We start from the raw sequence: 12,053 nt of genomic DNA, 5'->3' as shown, positions 1-12,053 counted from the left end.
CTCCACCCCTGGTTCCGTAAATTTTCTTTTCAACTACATATCATTTCTACTCCAAAATATTTTTAACCTCAAATATGCAACCCTGAAGCAAAGATCTAGTGGCAAGATAATGGGATCTCGCAAATCCTCCAACTGAAATTCCCCCCTAAAAAAAAATTCACTTAAATAAGAGCTCAGAAAAATTCACTTAAATAAGAGCTCAGAAATAAAGATTGTCCTTTGAGTCATGAGTAGGCATGTAGGTCCACCCCTGTGGGAGACCTGCACGGGGCTGGAAAATTTGGAGATGAAAGCAATACATACTTTAAAAGCATTAGATTCCTCCTTGATTCCACTGCTATCTGTAAAGTGAGCAAAGGAGATTAATTCCAGCAACCACTGCTTGAAGACTTGTATAGGTTTTCTTTAAAAAACAAACAAACAATTTTTATTCGTTTTCCAAACAATTTTATACAATCAACAAATTATTTTGCACTCATTCTTCCATTTTTTGACTTCCCTCAGTTTCTCTGTCAATCTTTCGTAAAATTTCTATTTGTTAACGCATTTCTAAACATAATATTGCCTTTACCAACTCCTTTTCCTCTTACTCTCTTTTTTGCGGTATTTCTTACTATCTCACAGAGTCTCTTCAAAACCAACAAGTGTTGGTTCCACTGTTCTTACTGCTTCCATCTTTGGGCCAGAAGTATCCTTGCGGCAGTCACTGCATATTGAAACAGTTTACAGTCTCTCTTATTAATTTCATTTCCTACCATTCCTAATAGAAAGGGCTCTGGTTTTTTAACAAATGTATATTTCAACATCTTTTTTCAATTCATTGTATATCATTTCCCAGAAGTCTTTCACCCTTTTACACTCCCACCACAAATGATAGAAAGTACCTTCTTTTTCTTTACATTTCCAACACTTATTACATGTTTTATACATTTTAGCCAGTTTAACTGGCGTTATATACCATCTGTAGACCATTTTCATTACATTTTCTTTCAACACAGTACATGCCGTGAATTTCAACCTTTCATTCCATATTTTCATCCAATCATCATACTGTATATTATAACCAAAATCTCTTGCCCAATGTATCATTACTGCTTTTACCTCTTCATCTTTTGTAACATTTTATACATTTTAGACAGATTTTTATACTCATTATTCAATACCTCCACTTGGAATTTTGATTCTTTACCTTCATACCCATACATTTTACAATCTTTTTTAAACATTTCATTAATCTGATAGTAATGTAACCAGTCATAAACAGATTCTTTCACCTCTTCATAAGTTTTCATTTTCCATTTTCCCCCCTCTCTTATTACCAATTCTCCATATGTTGTCCACCTCCCCCTCATATTGATTTTTTTCACACTCATCACTTCTAATGGTGAAATCCACTGGGGGAGTCTAGGTGCCAACAAATTTTTATACCTCTCCCACACCTCTATCAGTGATCTTCGGAAGATGTGGTTTTCGAAACCTTTGTGAATTTTTTTTCTTCTCATACCATAAATAAGCATGCCAACCAAATCTGTTATCTAATCCTTCTAAGTCTAACAACTCTCCATTCTCTAATTTGATCCATTCCTTTATCCAACAGAGTCATGATGCTTCATAGTATAATTTCAGATCTGGCAGGGTGAAGCCACCTCTTTCTTTCGCATCTGTTAATAACTTAAACTGAATCCTTGGCTTCTTACCCTGCCAGATATATCTTGAAATTATTTTTTGCCATTCTTTAAAAATTAATGCCCCCTTGATTATCGGCAGTGATTGAAAAAGGAATAACATCTTTGGTAGTACACTCATTTTTATCGTATTCTCCCCCAGAAGGACAGTTTCAATCTTCCCCACACCTCCAAATCCCTTTTTATTTGATTCCACATAGGTAGATAGTTGTTTTGAAACAAATCAATGTTCTTGGGGGTTAACCATATTCCTAAATACTTCACTTTGTTCACCACTTCTATCTCTGTCCTTTGTTGTATTTCCTCAATTCTTGATTCATATTTTTAGCAATAATTTTTGCCTTTTTTTGTTGAGATAGAATCCTGCAACTCGACCAAATTGCTCTATTTCTTCTAAGATTCTTTTAATACTTTCCACTGGTTCTTCTACCGTCATTATCAAGTCATCCGCGAATGCTTTAACTTTGTATTCATTTTTCCCTATAGACACCCCTTTTATATCTTCATTTTTTCTTAATGATTTTAACAAAACTTCCAGCACCATAATGAATAATAGTGGCGACAATGGGCATCCCTGCCTTGTACCCTTGGTTATTTTAATGTCTTCTGTAATATAGTTGTTTACTATCAGCTTCGCTTTCTGTTCTGTATATATTGCCTTAATCCCATTATAGAATTCCTTACCCACTTCCATATACTCTAGATTTTTTAACATAAAGTTCCATGATATATTATCAAAGGCCTTTTCAGCGTCCACAAAGATTAAAATAGGTTGTTTTTCATTCCTGGCATTCAGATATTCCAATATATTTATTATGTTTCTTATGTTATCTTTCATCTGTCTGCCAGGAAGAAAACCCGCTTGATCCTTATGTATAAATTCTTACAATACTCTTTTCATTCTCTTTGCTAATATACTCGCAAAAATTTTATAGTCAGTATTCAACAGCGAAATAGGCCTATAATTTTTGACCTGTGTTAAATCCGAATCTTGTTTTGGGATGAGTGTGATAAAGGCTTCTTTCCATGTTTCCGGAATTTCACAGTTCTTTAATGTTATTTATGACTTCTTTCAATGGTACAAGTATAGGTTTTCAAAGCCTTCAAGATCCTGATTCACTATCTTGGAAACAGAGACAAAGGATTATACTGTCCCCAAGCTATCATATTGTTTTCCTCCAAAAGATAGATAGGTACAGATAAATTCAAATTAACCTCAGATCCATAATAATTATGGCACCTAAAGTATTTGAAATCTGGACCGGAGGGTTTTGGAACTGAATTCTGTTGTAATTAACGATCTTTCCAAACAACTGTGCTCAGGATCATGTTGTTACATCTTACACCTCAACTCAATAGTTTTAATTTAAGTTCATCGCTACATAAGCTTAACTCAACCCAGTGCAGGAGACACAGAATGAATTAATTTGAAGGAGCCAGCACTGGGTATAAAAATGAGAGGGTTTTTTCGGCTGTGGCTCCAATCTGGTGGAACACTCTGTCACAAGAGACTAGGGCCCTGTGGGACTTGACATCTTTCCGCAGGGCCTGCAAAATAGAGCTGTTCCACCACAGGGCACAGCCTGACTCCCTCCTTTGGCAATCTTCACAGAACTTTAGCCTAATGGTTGCCATCATTTTGAGTTGAATTAATTTTATAATGAAATGTTTTTAGAATGTTGTACTATTTTATTGTTGTTAGCCGCCCTGAGCCCGGCTTCGGCTGGGGAGGGCGGGATATAAATAAATTTTATTATTATTATTATTCACACAGGAGGAGGAAACCAGTGCTATCAACCAATTATCTTGTTCTGTGCTATTCAAGAGCAGAGAGAAAAACATTACAAAGCCTTGAACTAAGGTGCAATTGTCCCATACTGAAGGCTTGGCTGAAGAATACAGAACAAGTGAAAAAATATTTAGGAAGGTACACTAAATTTCAAAGGATTTTAAAAAGTCAATTACTGTATAAAGAATGTATCCTTAAGCACCTTTGCTCCCCGCTACTTACCTACCTTATTTTCACCAAGATAGAAATTCTGTGCTGGTTTACTATTTAGGTAATGCAGCCATTAGCCTCAGTTGCAAGCAACACAATTAACTGGCACTTGATAATGCTCATTTAGGTAACTGGATGCTCCAGAAAACCAATGAGGTGCAACTCAGGATAAGTGGAGTTCTCAGAAGATATGCAATGGAACAGTTGTTCTACAGGAACATTACATGCAGGAAAGAGAGAGCGAGAACAAATAAAATGACACCAACATAGGAAGATTATGTTTGAAAAGGGAATTAATAAGAAAGGTAACATTACGAGGTAAACATTTTTCCCAAACAAGTGAGAAAAAGGAGTACCTTTGTTTGATTATCAAGTTTCTCTCTTTTGTAACTGATCTCCTTTGCTCACTTTACAGATAACAGTGGAATCAAGGAGGAATTTAATGCTTTTAAAGTATGTATTGCTTTCATCTCCAAATTTTCCAGCCCCGTGCAGGTCTCCCACAGGGGTGGTCCAGGCTAACCTACTGGTGCCTGGAAACAGCTTCAAGGATAAAGGTAGACAAATTGCACAATCCATTGCTGACATGGGCTTGTGCCTTATTTCCCTCCCCTCCAAGCAAATGCAAGGCATTACACCCACTCTCATCTCATATAGCTCAAGGGAGTATTGTTCATAAGACAGGATTTTACCACTGTCCCAAATGATCAAATAATATTTTGGCTGGGATACGGGAACAATACAATATTTCTGTTTAGGCATCCCAAAGGTTACTTATAGCATTAGAACGCTTGGGTGAAGTAGCGTAACGTACCGAATGTTTTAGTTCCAAGCATTTATGCAGCAGGATGGAATAAAATTTTCACTAATGATAAACATTCCTGCAGCCCTGAAACATAACTACAAGATTACTCAACTGATTCAAAGTGTTTGCCACATGAAAGGGAACGACATATGTAAACTTGTTGAGCACAATCAAAGCTTTAGTCCGCACCCGTGCCAAGGATTTTAACAATAGTGCTAAGAATGCGTTCTAAATAGAACAATTATGGTCGACATCTATTTACTCTTAATTTTATGATAAAGAAAACTGTCTCACTGATTTAGATCTATTTGAAAACTCCCTTTAGATCTGCAGCATAAAGACTGAAATGCATATATATTTTGAAATGTAAGTGTTTAAGAATCAACACACAAATGCTATAGTGCTTTTTTCTTGTTGCGGGGAAAAACATTGGATAAAACACAAACCACCCCAAAACTATGCTGATTAATTTAGGCTTATCAAATCAAAAGTTTTATGCAACTGCTATTCATTGAAGTGGAGTGTTGTTGCATCCCACAGGATTTGCTCATTCCATGTGTATTAAATTCAAATATTTAAAGGCCTCCCCGTGGAAGGAAGCCACGGGGCATCAGCAACCCAAGCAATTTCTAAAGTGACACAGGAGGAATGCTGCTACACATGCAACAAATGCAGTCATCTGATTGCTTTGCCAAATGCACATATATTAATTCAATGGTTGTTCACGCATTTCAGGAACTTCCTACAGGGTCAAGTGCAGGCATAGAGTTACTACCAAGACTAGGCTTGTCACTCCACAAGCCTGCTTTGGAAGCAACAATAAATATGGCTTACCATTACATGAATGAGCCTGCGGCTCATACGTTCCCCTCTCTTCCACTGCCACAAGGCAATCGTAAGTTTTCCATCCCTTTTTAAATTATCCACTATTTAGCATTGCATCCAAACCTGAACTGTGGGTACTCTTAACTACAGTTTATTGAAACAAGCCAGCTTCATAAACCATAGTTTTCTGGATTCAATGATGCAAAGTATGGTTAAACTAAAAAGGAAACAAACGCTTTCAAAATCTTCCTTGTTGCGGTTCATACATACAATAGCCAGCTATGGTTTAGTGTTACATTTTAAGGACTCTGTGGAAACCAGCCAACTTCAAACCATATTTTATAAAGCTGGCTTGTCACTAAACACAATTAAGACTAACCACGGTTTAGGGTTCAGCAGTAAAGGTAAACTGTGGTTAATCTATAAAGGAAGCAGAAGCTTCTGAACTCCTCACAGCTGTATTGGCAGGGGAGGAGAACACAGAAGCCTATAGTTTAATGAACCAGGCCAGTACCTAAGGCACAAGCTGGTAGCTTTTCAGAGAGATTCTATTAAATGCTTGGGATTGTGCATATATTATCCCATGCTGGATACAGTAATCTTACTGCAGACTTTGTGATAAATGTGCCCGCAGCAACCTATTTCCACATACATTTGCTAGACTGAGAGTTATGACAGCAGCATTTCCTAAGAACCGAACTTAACACAGACATAAAAAAGTATTTACTGGTTATGAGCCAGTTTTCAATATGGGACTGGAGGAACCATTGTTATCATGCTTAGGATATATCAACAAAGCAGTGGGGTGGGAGTGGGGAATCCCTTATAGGTCTTTTATCTTAAAAGCCCATAGAAACTGCACAAAGCCATAGCTTTATAGAAATGTTCTTTCCTCCACATATTGGATATGCAATGAGTACACTGAACAATATACATGTACAACAGTTGTACATACTGTGTGTGTATATATATAATGCATGCACAATTAAATGAGTTTAGTATTTCCTTCTTACCAGTCTAACCATTTAATTATTGAAAAGTGCATATAGAAGCTAATAGTTCAACTTTGCATGTCATCTGTGCAAGCTATAGCTTATCAACTCCAGAAGAATCCTGTTCCATTTCCCATTTACACTGCAAATACCGAAAATGGAGGACGGATGGCTTTGTGAACATGTTGCATAAATCCTACCCACAATCCTACCCAGTGGAATAATGCTCATTGATTTCAATTATGTGTCACAGAAAGAAATCTGTATTTGTGTATTTGCTGTATTTGTGCTAGTGTAAAGCACTTTTACTTGTGTGAGGTGAGACATTCAATTTACACCAATCCCCTCTTATCACAGTTCTCTCATTCTCTCCTGGCAGATCTCCCAGTGCTCATGGGTCCGTAGAGGATGTAGTCATTGCAGAGGCCAGAAAATATTGGGTTCCCTGCCTTGTCCAAGAAGTCCTTTCTGCTGGTGCAAGGCCACCACTAGATATAATCTTAGTGCCATGTTCACACAGAGAGACTTGATTCATAGAAGGTCAATTTTATTTGAGAAAATAAAGCTGCTATGTAAGCTGTGAAACCAGTAAACCTAACACACAGTCAAAATAATAATTTTAGGTACTGAAGCCTATTCTCAGGGATTATCTAGTTCTATCAGAATCATCATTGTATTCAATATCACATATTCAGTAATCATAGACAGTAACAAGCATAGCCACATCCCCACACTTGATTCTACAGCGCTATCGGTGTTGCTGGACTCTTGACACTGGATTACTGGTTCTCCATCAGCGTGATAATAAAATAAATAAAAGATGGCTTAGTCGGTAGAGCAGGAGACTCTTAATCTCAGGGTCGTGGGTTCAAGCGTCACGTAGGACAAAAGATTCCTGCATCGCAATGGGTTGGACTAGATGACCCTCGTGGTCCCTTCCAACTCTACAATTCCATTGTTCTATGAAAACAGTTCCAGAAACTAAATATAGATTGCTAGAAATGGACAACATAAATGTATTTCTTCAAGAAAGCTCTAAAATGAATTGTAGACACTAAAAACAAATGGATATTACCCTTCCAGCCATAGTTACCATACTTTTCCATGTATAAGATGCCCCCATGTATAAGACGCCCCTATTTTGGGGGACTCAAATTTAAGAAAATGGAGGGGAGATGGCACGGAGTTGTTGAGCTTTGGGAGGGGATTGCAGAAAATCGCTCACCTGCACCCAGCGCAAAATCTGCCTCGTCCGTCCCCTTGCCGGCAGAAGCTGCCAATCGCACGCCCAATTGCCACAGCTTCAGCCAATCAACACCATCCATTTACACAGAAACCAATCACACGCACAATAGCCGCTAACAGCCGTGGCAGCAACCAATCAAACATCCACCCTATGCACAACCCATGTATAAGACGACCCCCATCTTTTGGCATGATTTTTAAAGGAAAAACCCTAGTCTTATACACGGAAAAGGACAGAAAGCAGTTATAAATGCCACTGATTTTAACAAGGGGTGGTCCTATGCAACTTGCCTAGGACTGAGCCCCACTGAACTCCATGGGAATAACTTCCAAGCACATGCAGACCAGACTGCACTGCCAAATACATACTGTATCAACAGCTAACCACTTTTGCTTCATTATTCCCATTTGAATATTTGTATTTACACACACATATATCCAAGTAACTACACTAATTAGGGCAGAGAAATTTGTTTCGATAAATAACCATTGCTGCTGCCATGAGTGCTAGAAGGAAGACCTGCTCCCTGCTGCAAGGCCCATTTCCACCTGGCCCAGGGGGCGGGGCCCAGACTCACCCTGAACAGCTAAAAGAGGCTCCTGGGAGGCCACTGGGACATTGCTGGAACAACTCTTGGTTTGGGGTAACTTGCTAAAATGTTTAAATGGTTTTAAATGGTTCTAATTTTGGTTCCTCTGTTTTGTTTTTGTCGGGTTGGTGTTGGTTAAATGTTTAGGTGGAGTTAGTGGTTATTTTAATTTGGGTATAACTGTAAACTGTTTATTATTATTTTTGTTGTTGTCACTGTTATTATTGATTTGTACTGGTTTATTTATTTATTTATTTATTGGTTGGTTGGTTGGTTGGTTGGTTGCTTATATAGGATATTTTGTTTTTCAATGTTTGATGTTTTGTTGTGTTTTTATATATGTTGTAAGCCGCCCAGAGTGGCAGGGGAAACCCAGCCAGATGGGTGGGATATAAATTTTAAAAGAGAAAAAGAAATATTTGATCGAAATAATCAACCAATATTTCCTCAAGTGGAACAATTCAAAATCCTTACAATGGGAGTGTGATCGAGTTGTAGATCTTTGGATGATTTCTAGGGTGCTCAACTCCCAAGTGTGGTAGCAACAAAAAGGCTCCCATTGGTACCCCTCCATATGTAGAAATGTATCTTATGTGTGTAAGTTGTCCCAGTGTGTACTGTAGATAATTAGCTCCATCTCTCGGCCACCTTTCTGAATCTAGCTTTGCTCCTATAAGCCATTGTTTGTAACCATCTGTGATAGATGGACGTCAGGATTCTTACAAAAAAACAAAGTCGATCACACAATAATTTCCTCATGTTTAACTTGCCTCGACTTTAAGGCTACATATCTTGCTGCCAACTGTGGCAGCAATCCACAAACCTGTCAAGGCTTACCACCTGGACTTAAAGTGAATTTAAGAAAGATTAATATCCTTTAAATCACATCTCATCGTTTGACTTCAAATCTTGGATATGCATCACATTCAATGAATGTTACAGCTTGAGATCACAAGCTGTAGACTTTCTATCTATAATAATAAATCTCGAAATAGCTTATTCAAACTCGCAAAATGAGAGATGGGACAGCCCATAGAATGAGACAGATTTTTAAAAAGAAAAGAGAAAGGTAAGAAGTGGGAATATTTATTGAAGATATAATCCTCTAGTTACCTTACCAAGCCAGGACACATCAATATTCTTTGCCCTACTCTTGTTTTTCCTGAAACACATCAGGTAATTTATAAGCATCATGCATTTATGGAAGACCAGTTCAAAGCATCTTCGCCCCTTTTCATCCATGTGTAAATTATTTGATGTTGTACTTATTAAACGGTTTTATTTATTTATTGCCTTTCTATCCCACCTTTTTTGCCTCTTCTTCAATCAATCCCCACATCAACCCTGTGAGGTAGGTATGGCTGGCCACACCCAGTTAGTTTCATAGCTGAGTGGGGATTTGAACCCTTCTCTCCCAGGTCTTACTCTGACACTCTCACCACACCACCACACTGGCTCTCACAACACACAGGTGAAATTACTCGATGCTATGCATGCTAACTCAGAAGTCAGTCAACGAGACCAATTTTGAAATCAAAGAATCACTTCAAAAACAGTCATTCTAGCAAATGCCCAAAATGACAGACTTAGATGAATTAAAGTAATTGCAATTTTTCTTGAGTCATTAAAGTTATGAAAGTTTTTATGGTAAATGAACAATTCCAAAGGAAAACCTTTTGAAGTTCACAATATATATATTTTTTTACAAAAACAAACAAGCAAGCAAATCTCAGGACTGAAATAATTTTTTCATTTTTAAGTGGCAAGATGGCATTCAGGCTAGAATGTGCAACATTATATAGACTACCACATTAAAATAAATGTGTGAATCACTCCGCTTGTATTACCAATATAGACCACTAGTAAATGTACTTATGATCTAACAGCTTTGTATGTTTATTCAAAAGTAAGTCCCACTGTGTTCAATGGTACTTACTCCCAAGTAAGTGTGCAAAAGATTACAGCCAGTGATTGCAATTTGCATGATTTCCTGGGAGTTAAGTCCCATGGGTTTTCTCCTGGGCAAACATGCATAAGATTAAACTTAGACTTGGACTTCCATCTTCCCTTAAGAGATTTTCTCAGCAAGTACCGACTTTACCTATCAATTTTTAGCAGTTCTAGACACATGTCCATCCAATGAAAAGAGCATCACCCTACAGACAAAATGCTTTGCAACTATGAGAAGCAACTATTGGAATTCACAGCAAAATGCATTCACATAGCATTTGAGTACTTAAAGGTAAAGGTACCCCTGCCCGTACGGGCCAGTCTTGCCAGACTCTGGGGTTGTGCGCCCATCTCACTTAAGAGGCCAGGGGCCAGCGCTGTCCGAAGACACTTCCGGGTCACGTGGCCAGCGTGACAAAGCTGCATCTGGCGAGCCAGAGCCGCACACGGAAACGCCGTTTACCTTCCCGCTGGTAAGCGGTCCCTATTTATCTACTTGCACCCGGAGGTGCTTTCGAACTGCTAGGTTGACAGGCGCTGGGACCGAGCAGCGGGAGCGCACCCCGCTGCAGGGATTCGAACTGCCGACCTTTCGATCGGCAAGTCCTAGGCGCTGAGGCTTTAACCCACAGCGCCACCTGCGTCCCTAGTCAGGCCTATTAACTTTGTGTGTATGTCACATTAGTAAAAAGGAGCCTCAAAAAATGTAAACTCTTGAGCCTGTTAAATAAAAAGGAGTTCTGCATCCTCAGTATACCACCAAATGCATCCCGTTTATTCACATTTAACACGCTAAACGGTCTGACCAAAAATCAATAGAACTGAATCAACTTTAACCTAAGCATCTCAACGGAGCTGTTCTAGATATTCAACTACAAGGCCTGGTTTGTTCCTCTTAATAGAGTTTCTGCTGTAATATTTAAAACTAGGATGTAGCCTTAATTCGAATACCACAAAACAGCGAAGATCCAGGTAGATATTTCTTTTAAGTATTTCATCTGTGGGGATCAACCACCAGGCTGCAAAGTATTCTGCGGTCACTGGGGGTGGGGGTGCGGGGGAGAGGCTTGTTTGTTTTTTTAAATCCACTTTATTTAGCAAAGAAATACATCTGTATTTCGTAGGTAAGCCTCCCGTCTCGAATCCGTCTGTATTATCTCCAGCTCGGAAACTTCCCCCCAGCGAAGCGCCTATTTTATTTCCTGCCCTCTGAAAGCTCGCCAGCTCTTGATCCTTGGGGGCGATGGACTGACCATGACACTCTCGCCGACGAGGAGGGAAGACCAGACCCAGGAAGGGGGGGAAACCAGCGCGCTCGTGATCGTGCACTTGCAAAGCGCGCCGATCAATTCCCCAAACATTTCATCTGTTGCTGCAGATCCCCAGCGCTTGCAGCGAGCAACGCACAACAAAAGCCTCGCCTGAGACTCCGCGCCTCTCGCACGCAGCGCTGTGCCGCCTCCTCCACACGGGGACCCTCCTTTCCCCCTTATTTAAAAACAGTCATCAAGGTGGGGGGAACCCGGGCTACTCACCGCTTGCGTGGCCAGCCGCCCGCCTCGGGCCAGCCGCCCCATCCCACGAGCGCACAATGCAGCGAGCGAGGCTGGCGGCGTGCACTGCAGTCCTGCTCTGGAACGCTCAGCCTCCCCGACACTCCCGCCAGCCAATGAGAGCGCCGGAAGCCGCGCTAAATTCTTGGGCTGCCTCGCCATTGGCCAGCCAATTAGCGTGGCTTGGCTGATCAGAGGGGTTGAGACGAGCTGCAGGGCTGGTCGCCCGCGTTGCAAGGCGGAGGGAGAGAGCGAGAGAGAGCCGAAGAAAGGAGGAGAAGCAGCCTTGGCTTCGCCACGCAGCCCTTCGACCCACCTGGGGGTTCCTCCACAGGTCACGAGAGATCACCCCTTGTGCCCACCGCTTTGGGGTTACATGTCACAGAATCCATGGAATGATTCCCAGATC

At 40.1% G+C, this 12,053-nt stretch overlaps 1 protein-coding gene across 1 annotated transcript in view; it reads right to left on the bottom strand.

The window, feature by feature from the left end:
• LYPD6 (LY6/PLAUR domain containing 6) overlaps positions 1-11,759 on the bottom strand; it is a 60,818-nt gene extending 49,059 nt beyond the window's left edge. The window contains exon 1 of the mRNA XM_083715406.1: positions 11,627-11,759. The gene's annotated coding sequence lies outside the window, so the exon portion shown is untranslated. The remainder of the gene's footprint in view (positions 1-11,626) is intronic.
• Between the last annotated feature and the right edge of the window lie 294 nt (positions 11,760-12,053).

The sequence above is a fragment of the Podarcis gaigeae genome (genome assembly GCF_964106915.1).
Source record: "Podarcis gaigeae genome assembly, chromosome: 1".
In the NCBI taxonomy this organism is placed as follows: Eukaryota; Metazoa; Chordata; class Lepidosauria; order Squamata; family Lacertidae; genus Podarcis; species Podarcis gaigeae.
The sequence above is the reverse complement of the archived record's forward strand: the minus strand, read 5'-3'. Positions and strand labels throughout refer to the sequence as shown.